This window comes from Triturus cristatus, chromosome 9, assembly GCF_964204655.1.
Source record: "Triturus cristatus chromosome 9, aTriCri1.1, whole genome shotgun sequence".
In the NCBI taxonomy this organism is placed as follows: domain Eukaryota; kingdom Metazoa; phylum Chordata; class Amphibia; order Caudata; family Salamandridae; genus Triturus; species Triturus cristatus.
This window is the reverse complement of record NC_140592.1, coordinates 583,014,380-583,026,248: the sequence shown is the minus strand read 5'-3', so window position 1 is coordinate 583,026,248 and position 11,869 is coordinate 583,014,380. Positions and strand designations below refer to the sequence as shown.

General features: G+C 47.1%; 1 pseudogene; it reads right to left on the bottom strand.

Annotated features, from left to right (window-relative positions):
* Positions 1-10,406: 10,406 nt before the first annotated feature.
* LOC146798350 (5.8S ribosomal RNA) lies at positions 10,407-10,540 on the bottom strand (annotated as a pseudogene).
* Between the last annotated feature and the right edge of the window lie 1,329 nt (positions 10,541-11,869).

Sequence of the window (11,869 nt, the reverse complement as noted above, 5' to 3'; positions counted from 1 at the left end):
ATGATAGAGAGGTCGGTCGATTTAACTTCTGTGACGTGGCTGTATATGATGCTGTTGCTCGAGGTAAAAATGGGGTCCAGCGTGCGTCCTGCGATGTGTGTGGGGTTGCAGATGATCTGTGTCAGTCTAAAGCTGCTCAAACTGTCGAGGAGGTGGACTGAGATGTTATTGCTGGGGTCGTCTAGGTGGAAGTTGAGGTCACCGAGGAAGATGTAGGACTTGGAGTCCAGGGCGAGGGGAGCAATTAAGTCTGCAATGGTGTTGTAGAAGCTGGGGCCCGGGAATCGGTATGCGAGAGTGCCTCTGATGGATGTGTTGTCATCTGGTTGGAACTTGAAGTTGAGGTGTTCCATGGGGGGTAGTGGTATTGTCAGCGGTGGTGGTGGACTGTATGGTCTTTTAGTGGACGATGGTTATTCCTCCAACCGTTTTGTTGGTGCGGTCCTGGTAAGTGATTTTATATCTGTTGGAAATTGCTGTGGCGCAGCCGGGATGGATGCAGGGTTGAGCCAGTTCTCAGTGAGGAAGGCTATGTTGGGTGGTGATGAGGGCCAACGACTCTTTGGAGTGTTTGCAAATAGAGGGCGTGCTGAGGAGTATGCAGTGGAGCCAGTGGGTCACCTCTGGTGAAGTGTGGTGAGGTGTTCGGCATGGTGTTTTGCGACATGACGGTTGTAGTGCTGGTGCAGGAGAGGGTGGCGACATCGTACCTTGGGTGTGCCGGGAGCTAAGGGTCCTAGCGCTGGGCGCAGTCCAGGTACTGGCAGGTGCAGAAGGGCTTGCCTTTGGCGTGCCGGCAGGGTACCCACTGCACACGTCTGCTGCACAACCACTCTGCTGCCTCCCTTAAGTAGGTTTGGGGAGGCGAAAGGGGTGCTGGTTGGTGGTTCGCAGGGCAAGCAGGAAGCAAAGCAGGAGTGGGAGCAGGGGAGCACAAGGGCGGGAAAGAGCAAGAAATGGAACGGGAAGGCAGCAGATACTAGAAGAGGCAAACATACTAAGCAAGAGGCAAAAAGACAAAACAGAGAGGCAAACAGCTAAAGCAAACGGTAAACAGACAGGCCACAGGCAACCAGACAAGCCAAACAGGCAACACAGAAGACGGAGAGCAGAGAGAGACCAGGCAAAAGGCAGCTGCGGGAAGAAACAGTTCGGAAGTGTGAAGGGGAGAGCTGGACCAGAAGACCTGTCAATGGGGTCGTGCTGCTGCCTCTATTAAGTAGGTCCTGGGTGGTGGGAGAGGCGCTAGGTGGTGGTAAGCAGGGGTAGCAGGAGGCGGAAAGCAAGAGCGTAATCAGAGGAGCGCAATGGTGGAAAAGGGCGGGAATCAGCGGGAAGGCCGTGGATATCAGAGGAGGCAAAGACCTGTTAAGAGGCAAACAGACAAAGCAAAAGCCCAAAAATACAAAACAGAGAGGCAAACAGATAAAGCAAAACATGAACAGACAAACAAAGAGGCAAAAAGATAATAACAGAGGGGCAAACAGCTAAAACAAAGGGCAAACAGACAGGCCAGAGGCAACCAGACAAACAAAAGAGGCAACACTGAGGACGTAGAGCAGAGAGAGAGAGAGAGAGAGAGAGAGAGAGAGAGAGAGAGAGAGAGAGAGAGAGAGAGAGAGAGAGAGAGAGACTGGGCAAAATGCAAAAGGCGGGCGGCTGAGGGAAAAATCAATTCCGGAGTGCTGGGCCAGAAGGCCAACTCAGTTTCCCAAGGATTATGCTATACATTCAGGTCATGCATAACATGGCTCAGCATTCTTTCCTTACACTTTTATCAAACTAGATAGTTTCAACTAAAGTGGTGAAAAAAGTGTTTAAAATTCCCACAAAGTGTGATTGAATGTAAGCTTGCAAAATAGAATTGTATGCCAAACAACTAGAGATAGAGTTTTTTTTATATTGATAAACATATTTTGCCCAGGATGATGCATTGGTTGGAGAAGTAATTATCCAAAAAATCTTGAGAGTTTTATCTGGATTTAAGCATCGTTTTTCCAAATGCTGTGGTCTATATCCTAAGATATTTTAATTTACAGCTAGCCCCAAAACATACATACAACACTCGTGAAGATATATTACAACTGTTAGACCTGGCATTCTTGGTGTGGTTTCTCCTAACTTTTTGCCTCAGACCTCCTGTTTTTGCTGACTGTGTTTTTGCTAGCCTTAGGATTCTGCTCACTTTACCACTGCTAACCAGTGCTAAAGTGCATGTGCTCTTTCCCTAAAATGTGGTAACATTGGCTTATCCACAACAGGCATTTTGTTTTTGATTTTAAAAAGCAGTCGTTATTGTTGTTTTTTTTAATGTGCTTTTATTTTATTGGTTTCACTGATACAAAACAAGACAGTAAGATGAAGATCAATAGTAATACAAACACAACAATATTCACTGGCATCACTTCCCGCTTTACCAGTGAGTCCCACTCCTCTCTCCCACTCACAGCTTTTATAACATAGATATATGTCATGACCACCTTCATTAGAAACATCAGTGCGCTTCTACAAATCTCCGCCTCCCAACAATACGAGCCACATTGTACCCCCTGTATTTCCACTCCCATCCCTTCCCCCTCCAGGTGTGTGTTGTGTGTGTTTTCCACCAACTCCTGCACCCTCACAGGTCCTGAGTGTCTTCCTCAACTTCCTGAAAGTCCTCTAGCATTAATGCCCAAATCTCCAGATCCTCTCTTACCTTCTCATATGGTATTGCCAATACAGTGTGTGTCTTGTCTGCCAGAGCACACTCTAGTGTGCTGCTGCTCCATAGGGATACCAAGTGGGTTAACTGCCGCAGCCAACCCAGTGTTACACGACGCTTGGCAAGGACCAACGCCAGTTGCAAGAATTTCCAGCGCATTGCCCCTATACAGGGCTCCATAACCATACCCAGGAGCTCCTGTACAGGAGCCTCCTCTATCCCAGTGCCAGTCAACCTGCTCATCTTCGCAGCAACCTTAACCCAGAACTCACACACCGTGGGACACAACCAAGCCATATGTAACAAGGAAGCGACCGCCACTCCATCTCTGGCAGCCTGGAGACCTACCCAGATACATTCTACTCAACTAAATTGGCGTTCAATAGGTGCAGTTCAAATAGTGGATCAATTTAAAATTAGCATTGCAGGAAAGCCACCGAGTAAGCGTGCATGTCCCCACCCATCCCTTTTCCATGATGAGTCCTCCAGGTCTTCTACCAGAGTCTGTCTATCTAAAGAGCTCCCCCATGCCCTATCTCTCTGGAGCGTCCAATAGAATACAGACACCAACCGCTGCGCAATGCCCATTCACACCAGTTGCAGTGTTTCTGACCATCGAGTGGCTGCCAGAAACCGTGTCCAAATCTACAAGGCCATACTGGAAATTTTGGCATTTTGTAGGAATTGTTCCGCCCCACCGAGAACTCGACAAACGCGTCTCTAAATGTGACAAACCGCTCATCAAGTTACTTCATGTGGCCAATACTAGACAGTAGGCCACAAGGAATCCTTGGCAGTTCCCTAACTCCTCTTGCTAACATACAGAAAACTCCTGTACAGCTTGTTAGCACCATCAAAGCTGCTTCTCCCCAGCTGGGGGGGGGGGGGGGTAAAGAGAATCCTCTCCAGTTACTTCCTGTTTCCTCTACAAATACCAGCCACAGCACAGTTGTGAGTACTGTACTTCCCACAACATCTACTACATTTGCTGTTGAAGATTGCGTTTATACTGATCCACCCCATGGGTACTCTACCAGTTTTCTAATACCACCTGTAGCCTCTACTTCCCAACAGATTGGTTCTGGGTATTTTGTGGGTATGGATGATATTTCCTCAGACTCTTTCGACCCTTCCTTCGTCTCAGAGACTCCACCTATGAAGGTTTGTGTTTTCTTATCATTGCTGAAACACACTTATCTGGTCCCACCTTCGATATATTTGTGGACTACACATTCCTTGGCTTTTCTTTGAATTGGATTTGTGAATGTTTTCTTCTTGCTAATCAACGACCATTACCTTCCAGATAACTCAGCCAAAAAACTGGTCAAGTAGGTGCTAACGCCTCATTCTTCTTCCCATAGACTGGCACAAGACTTGTCCCTCATGAACATGTCAGCTGTTCCAGCAACTGAGGGAATTTTTTAGGATAAAGTGCCCTTCGAACCCTATGGTCCAACCGAAATTCTGCAGATTCCTTATATATTCAAGGTATCAATGGGTGATGTTATTGTACCTGGGTTACATTCTGATAATTGGGATGTTGATACTGTTAATTCAATGTTGTCTGAGTTAGAATATTATACCGCCTTTGAAGACGAGGAACTTTATTTAAATTTTTCTAACTATGGACACATGCTTTGTTACCACCATTATGAACATCTTTATTTACATCGAGCTGTTGTTTCACGCACAATTTTTAATTACACGCAATGGGAACATTGACATCAGCATAACTCACAGCAGCCCTCATTCTCTTGGACCTCTCCACAGCATTTGACACAGTGTCCCTGCCCGTCTTCAGCCAACGACTACACAACATTGGAATCCAAGGACAGTCACTTCAAAGGATGTGCTCCTTCCTGACTAGAATGGCCTAGTCAGCCAGCCTGGAACCGTATACCTCAGGCACTTGCGATCTCATCTGCATAGTTCTGCACGGATCCTCTCTGAGCTGGATCCTCTCTGAGCCGGATCCTCTCTGAGCCCAATCCTCTTCAACGCATGCATGATCCCTCTAGCCAGCATCATCTGCTATATGACATCAATGTCCTCTCCTGCGCTGACGACACGCAAGTGATTCTCTCCCTTATGGGCAAGATGCCCAGTACCGGGATCAAATTCTATGCCTGCATGACTGAAACCACCAACTGGATGAAGAACAACTTTCTAAAGCTGAACACCAACAAGACTGAAATCATGATCTTCGGTAAGAGAACATCAGCATGGAACTCCACCAGAGCTAGGACCGACATCCACCCTCAACACCCATGCCAAGAACCTCAGGATCATCAACAGCAAACCCAACATGACCTCCCAAGCCAATGCAATCCACGCCTCATGCATCTAGATGTTGAGGAAGATTTTCAAATGGCTCCCAATCAGCACCCGGAAAACAGTGACGAGCACCCTGATCACAAGCAAGCTGGACTACAGAACACCCTCTATTCCGTGATCAACAAAAAAAAACTCACCAGAAGGCTGAAGACCATTCAGAACTCTGTGGCTAGAATCAACCTCAACCACCCACGTCACACTTATCGCACCACACCACACCACACCTGAAGGAACTCCACTAGCTCCCAGTTCACAAATGAGCACAATTCACACTCCTCACCCACACTTTCAAGGCACTACATAATACTGGTCCAGCATTCCTCAACATTCACATCTGCTTTCTCAAACTTTCCAGACTCCTCCACTCATCTGGACTCCTACTTGCACACATCCCTCGAATGAGGAAAACCAGATCTGGTGGTCGAGCCTTCTCCTACATCGCTCCTAAAGCATGAAATGACCTCCCACTAGACATAAGAGCCTCCTCCTCACTTCTTTAATTATGCAAGATGCTGAACACCTGGCTCTTTGAGTAGTCCCATTCGTACTGATATTGCGCTTTTCAAATCTGCATCACATAACAATGAACAGGAGTTTCTTCAAAGGAGTCTGGTGTGACTTCAGAACATTCATAGTGATCTTCAATGATGTTAGGAGGATGCACATTATCTGAAAGTGGTTGACGACTATCTTGGGCAAGCTCGTCAATAGCAGCCAGTGGAAAAGTGAGAGGGAAAGCCTGTTAACCTGACCTTCAGAGGGGTACTGCAACCACTGCTTTCATGAACACCTGAGGGGCACTAGTGAAGCCAAAAGGGAGCAATGCGAACTGAAAATTCTCCTGGTCTACTGTGAACCGCAGATAATGCCTGTGCGCCTGCAGGATGGGGATATGGAAAGTGCAGGTCCAACTCCACCATCCTGTCTCCAGGGTTTCGAGCAGATAGGTTAAAACTGGAAAGAGGGCCATCGCACAAACATGTATATACAAGGCTTGATCTAAAGTAATACTAGTAAATACATTTATGTTCATCTATTATTTGGGTTCTTCATCTGAAAATACAAGCGCAGCTAACACGTTTCACCTTAACAAAGGCTTCCTCAGTGCAGCTTAATCCATCAGCTAGTGTAAACCAACTGTACACGCAACGTCACAAAGCACAATCAAACCTTCGGGACAGACTTGCAACAAAGTATACATGTTTCCTGCTGTGTTGGGCGCAAAGCTCAAGACTTCTGAGCTTTGTTCTGAACAAGGCTGGAACGACTTACCTTGAGGTCTGGACCTTTATACCTCAACGTTTCCCAGTATAATCTACCACTCCGCATCCCGCAGTGGTTCACCACTATCAGCCTCCCATTGCAACCGCAATGCGCTCAAACAAGGTGTTTCAGTATGTAAGAGTAATAAGCATAATTTGGTGATGAGCTTACTTCCTCCCTCCCCAATATCTGTCAAGCCCTGGTTAAGAACATGTGTATCCGGTTCTTGCGGGAACTCCTCTCAGGCCCCTGAGATAGCAGCTGCCAAACCAACATAAGCCAAGAAACTGCTGCCCGTCAAATCCCATTTAGCACAGAAAGTGGCATAACTTAGCAAGCGCCCATCCTCCTATAAATCAACTATAATACTTGGAATATTATCCTCTCTTCTATGCTGGAGAAACCCCGGTATTACAGGACTAATATCTTTTAACCATGGCACCAATTGTTGTAAATATATATGTGCCATTCTTACTTTTCGTTGCTTCTTCTCATATATAAACAATGTACAAATTTGTAAGGGGAGTGTCTTTCTCTTTTTCCAAAAAAACTAATGGTAGGGCTAACAGTTCACGTGGCCTGACCAGTCTAGCCAACAAACCAGTCACATGGTCAGTGTATGGTTCCATGAACCACTCGGTGACATGCTGTAAATGGGAATAATAACTTCTAAAATGTGGGTCCTACAGTCCTCCGCTGTCCCTTGGTAGTTACAACAGTTTTCAATGATGCCTTAGATGCTCCACCTAACTAGAGCTGCACCCACCTGGAGCTATCCAGCTCCCCATCTAATATACAATTATGGTTCCCCTCCAGTTAGTATTATAGTAAGCATAGTGGGCAAGAACACCAGTCAGCCCCTCAAAGAAGACAGAAGTATTCAAATTGGGCGCATATGAGGTAAAGAGTAATGTGGGCCTGCCCCCATCTCCCAATCACCTTAACATACCTTCCAACCTTCCATCCAAGGCTTTAAATTTTACATGAACCTGCAGCTGTACAATATTATCCACCCGTATCAGTACCCCATGTGCTGAGTAAGTAAAACTCAAAAATCATAATCTCCCCCCCCCCCCCCACTTAGCTCGCAGCTTGTCTGCTACCCAGGCTAGTAAATGCGTATCCCGTACCATAAGTATTTTTACTTGCTGCTTGCAAGTGTAAGACCATATTTTCTGTTGCCTAATAGGGTTTTGAATACCCTTCACATTCTAGGATAAAACCACTACCGCCATCTGTGGTTTTAATTATCAGTTCACTTATCTGCATCTTCGATTGTTCCAAATAATGTACGTGAAATCGTGGTCGCTCCCCTTCATCATGGACAGTAGTAAGTAACTACATTTTCTCTCCCACCACCCGGGTGGCCTACCCCAACTTGGCTTCCACATATATCACAATAAACAACACCCTCCCTCCTCGATGTAGATACAATCAAACCCCCCTTTAACAGCTCACCATTCCCAGAGATTCCCAACATGTGTTCTTCCAGAGACAACACCACTGTTTACAACAAACATCCTAAAAGCAGAGCACTCAATTTACCCATCTCCGCTATGGTCAACACTCGCCCTGATCCCAATCATATGTCCCCCCTCAGTAGTTTAGTAGAGCACCGACCCTCCTCCCCGCATCCGATCTTATCACCTCTCCCTGCTTATTTAGTGAGTCGCAACTATAAGTAATCAATGATTTTCAACCAACTACATAGCCTCTTCCAGTTGTTAAAAAAAATCTCTTTCCCTTCCAGTCAATTCTCAATCACGCAGTAGGGAGCAAAGCATAATCCTACTCCTTATCTCTCAACTTTCTTTTAACTTCAAAGAAAATTTTTCGATTTGTTTTTTAGTAACCATATGTAGGTAGCTGGCTCTGTATATACTATACCATAATGAGGTATAGTGTGCACAGAGTCCAGTGGAACTCCAAAGGTAGGCAGAGCTAAATGTAATTAGCACCTTACTCTCTATTTGTGGTACTGTGGGCGAGCAGTAAGGCTTTATCAGAGGGTAGTGTTAAGCATTTATTGTACAAACTCAGGCAAGAAATGATGTCACACACTCAAAGACAGAACTCACACCAGTTTGTTTGTATACAAATATTAGTTCCTTTTTTTTAATTTCAAGAACCAGGCCAGGCCTGGAGCAGGTAAGTGAAATAATACTTTGCAATACTTATGCAATTAATTACAGTTGAATGCAGGTTCAAATGCAGTTGGTTGATTTACAGGTAAGTCAATAATCAGAATTACTTTTCAGTTACTTTGTAGATTACAATACACGTTACTTCTTGGATTACTTTTTAAATTACTTTTGCTAATCCGAGTGATATGCCTAGATATCACACTATGACATTTCCTGGAAATTCAGGAAAGTAATTCACTTTTGGTACATTTGCAGTTGCTCAAGTTTTCATACAAACCAACTCCACACTTAGAAGAATTTTTAAAGAAAAGCAGTCAATGCAATCCTATGGGAGGAATTGAAGTTATCGGTTTACAGGTAAGTACTTGTTTGTGGGAGTTGATATTCTGGGGTTAAAACCAGGGTTCCCCCAGTGTCAAGGATGTACTCTCAGAACACCCTCAGTGGCACTAGGGCGGACGGGTGCAGAGTGCTGAAGCCTAATGTTATCCTTTGGGGATATGGGGCTTCTAGTTGGTGGCTGCTCATGAGCAGGCCACAAGGTTGTGGGAGCAAAGCTCCTAGTGTTAGGCTCAGGGCAAAGGGGGATCCGAGTAAGCACACAAGGTGCACCCGCAGTGGCGGCTGGGTGCAGGGTGCTGTTTTGGCGTTGGGTGCCCTGTTGTTTTCAATGGGAGTTGCCAGTTTGGGATTTTGGCCGCAGGCTTGGTCCAGGAAGTCTTCTAGGAGGAACCAACAGCTGGGCAGGTAAGTTGGAGGGCTCGGGGGCATAGGTGCACCTCAGATTCTCCTCTCCAGGGCGTAGGGCGCTGGATGACAGGGTATCTTTTGAGGTCGGATTTCACCTTACTGGGCCGCTCACAGTTGGGGGGTCTCCGTCCAGAGGCTGCAGGTGACGTCAGGGAGAGCCCTAGAGTGTTCAACCCACGGTGGACTCGGACTCTAGAGCATTGGGGGACTTTGCTGGGACCGGTGGGCCACCCGGATTCGGGCTGTAGGCATCGGGTGAAGTGGTGGTTCCAGGCGTTTGTTTTCTTTGTCCTCAGCAGGCTCAGAGTCTGTCTTGGGAGTTGCTTTTGAACAGAGCTGCTGTTCACAGGAGATCCGGTCTTTGTTGAAAACAGTCAGTCCTCCCAGGGGTTCTGGAGGTCGCTGGCTGCAGGACAAGGCGACTTTTGGTGCAGGATCTCTGGAAACTGCAGATGGGCCGGTAGGGCTTGGGCCAAGTCAGTTCTTCTCTGCAGTTCCTCTGCTTCGTCCTTCTTCTTAGGTTGCGGAAATCTGTCTTCTTGGTTCAGGGCTGCCCCCTAAATACTGTATTTAGGAGGCGTTTTAGGGGTCTTGAGGTCAGTAGCTAATAGGCTAATGATCTTAGGGTGACTACACCCTTGGTGTGCTGGCCCCATGTGGGTGGGGGGGCACAATCACTAATCCTGATTGGAGAGTGTCTGCCATTTGCAAGATGACAGGCACTGAAGAGTGGGCTTCACCTCGCCTCCCCCACCTGAGAGGTGGGGTTGGCATAGGTGGGAACACCTGTCTTCCTGCCGAAAAGAGGGGAGACAGGAAGGGGGCATGCTCCGGATAGCAGGAGAGGCTGGGGGTCGCGTTACAAAGGCAGCAAGGCCTTTGAAACTCCCCTGCCACAAATGGCTCTTCCGGACCTGGGGAAGGTGTGAACACCTCCACCTAGGAAAGGCTTTGTTTCTGGGCTCAGGGAGCCAAGGCTCCCATCCCAGGGTTCCAAAAATATGTCTTGTGGTGGAAGGCTGGTGTGTACCAATCAGGGAACCACCCAGAGGCTGGTCGTTTTCCAGGGGGTATCTCTAAGATGCCCTCTGTGTGCATTTTTCATTAAATCCCACACTGGCATCAGTGTGGGTTTAATGTGCTGAGAAGTTTGATACCAAACTTCCCAGTTTTCAGTAAAGCTATTATGGTGCTGTGAAGTTCGTAATGACAAACTCCCAGAACCATATACTCCTAGGTGCGTTCAAAGTGTCAATGATCAATGTGTCCTGCAATTCACACAAATTCTCACAGCTAGCTATGTTCTTCATCAACGCGCGAGCCGAGTGATCCACTGCCAAGAGTTGCAGGCAACTTTCTAAACGTTCGGCCACCAGCGGGTACAAGAGTCAGGAGGAAAGCAGCGTCATCCTCCCGCTTATGTAGCAAGACAGCCCTGAGCCCTGTCAAGGCTTACCCTCTGGGAGACGAGGTGGGGGAAGTACTCCTTTTGGCATGGTTACCCCCCACTTTTTGCCTGGCTCTGAATGCAACTTTGAATGACTGTGCACTGGGTTCCTGCTAATCAGGTTGTCAGTGCCTAGTTCTGTCCCAAAACTGTACTTTTGTTTCCACAATTGGCACACCTCTTGCCCACATATAAGTCTCCTGTAAAAGGTACTATTGGTACCAAGGGCAGTGTAACAAGAGAGGGTCGTATTATGCCACCTAAGAAATCCCTCACCTAACACATGCACACTGCCACTGCAGCCTGCCTGTTTTGGTGCAGCTAAAAGTAATGAGTCAATCTGGCACACATCTTTGCGCTAGGCCTACCAGCACTGCAAGAGACATAGGTAAGTCACCCCTACAGCAGGCCTTTCAGCCCTAAGGCAGGGTGCAGTATACCCCTTATGAGGGCATAACTGAAAAAAAGCAGATATGCCCCAATAGTGTCTTAGTCTATTCTTAGACATTATAAGTGCATACTGAGCACATGGGCTGGGAACTTGTCAATAACTCCACAGCTCCATGATGGCTTCACTGAATCCCAAGATGTTTGGTACCAAACATCTCAGATTAATATGTCCACATGGATGCCAGTGTAGGATTCATTAATGCATGCACTCAGAGGGCACCTTGGAGTTGCCCCCTGACAACCTACCAAACCACTAGTGTGTCGCTGACTGGTCTGCATCAACCTGCCACTTTCAGGCATGTTTCTGACCTCCTAAGGTGGGAGATTTGTGATCTTGTGGGCCAGAGACAAAGCCTGCTCTGGGTGAAGGTGCTTCACACCTACCCCCAAGCAGGAAGAGCATTAAAGGGCAGTGAGCCTCAAAGGCTTCCTGCCCATTGATATGCTAGCCTGTAGTGGCGATGCCCGCCACCCTGACCAAGCCCCACTTTTGGCGGCAAGGTCTGCAGGAAAATTAGTAAGCAGGAGAGGTGTGTCTCCTCTCAGCCGAGACCACCCCAAAGGTGTCCTTACCTAAAGTGACCCCCTCCTTTGAAAAACCTCCAGATTGCTTTTGAGGATTGCAGTCAATAGGATTAGGGGTATGCCCCCTCCCTAAAGGGAGAGGACATACAAAGGATGTAGTCACACTATAGGTAGGTAGCACATTGGCTACTACCTTCCAGCACCTGTACCGCCCCTAAAATGAGTAATTAGGGGCACCCCTGAACCATGATC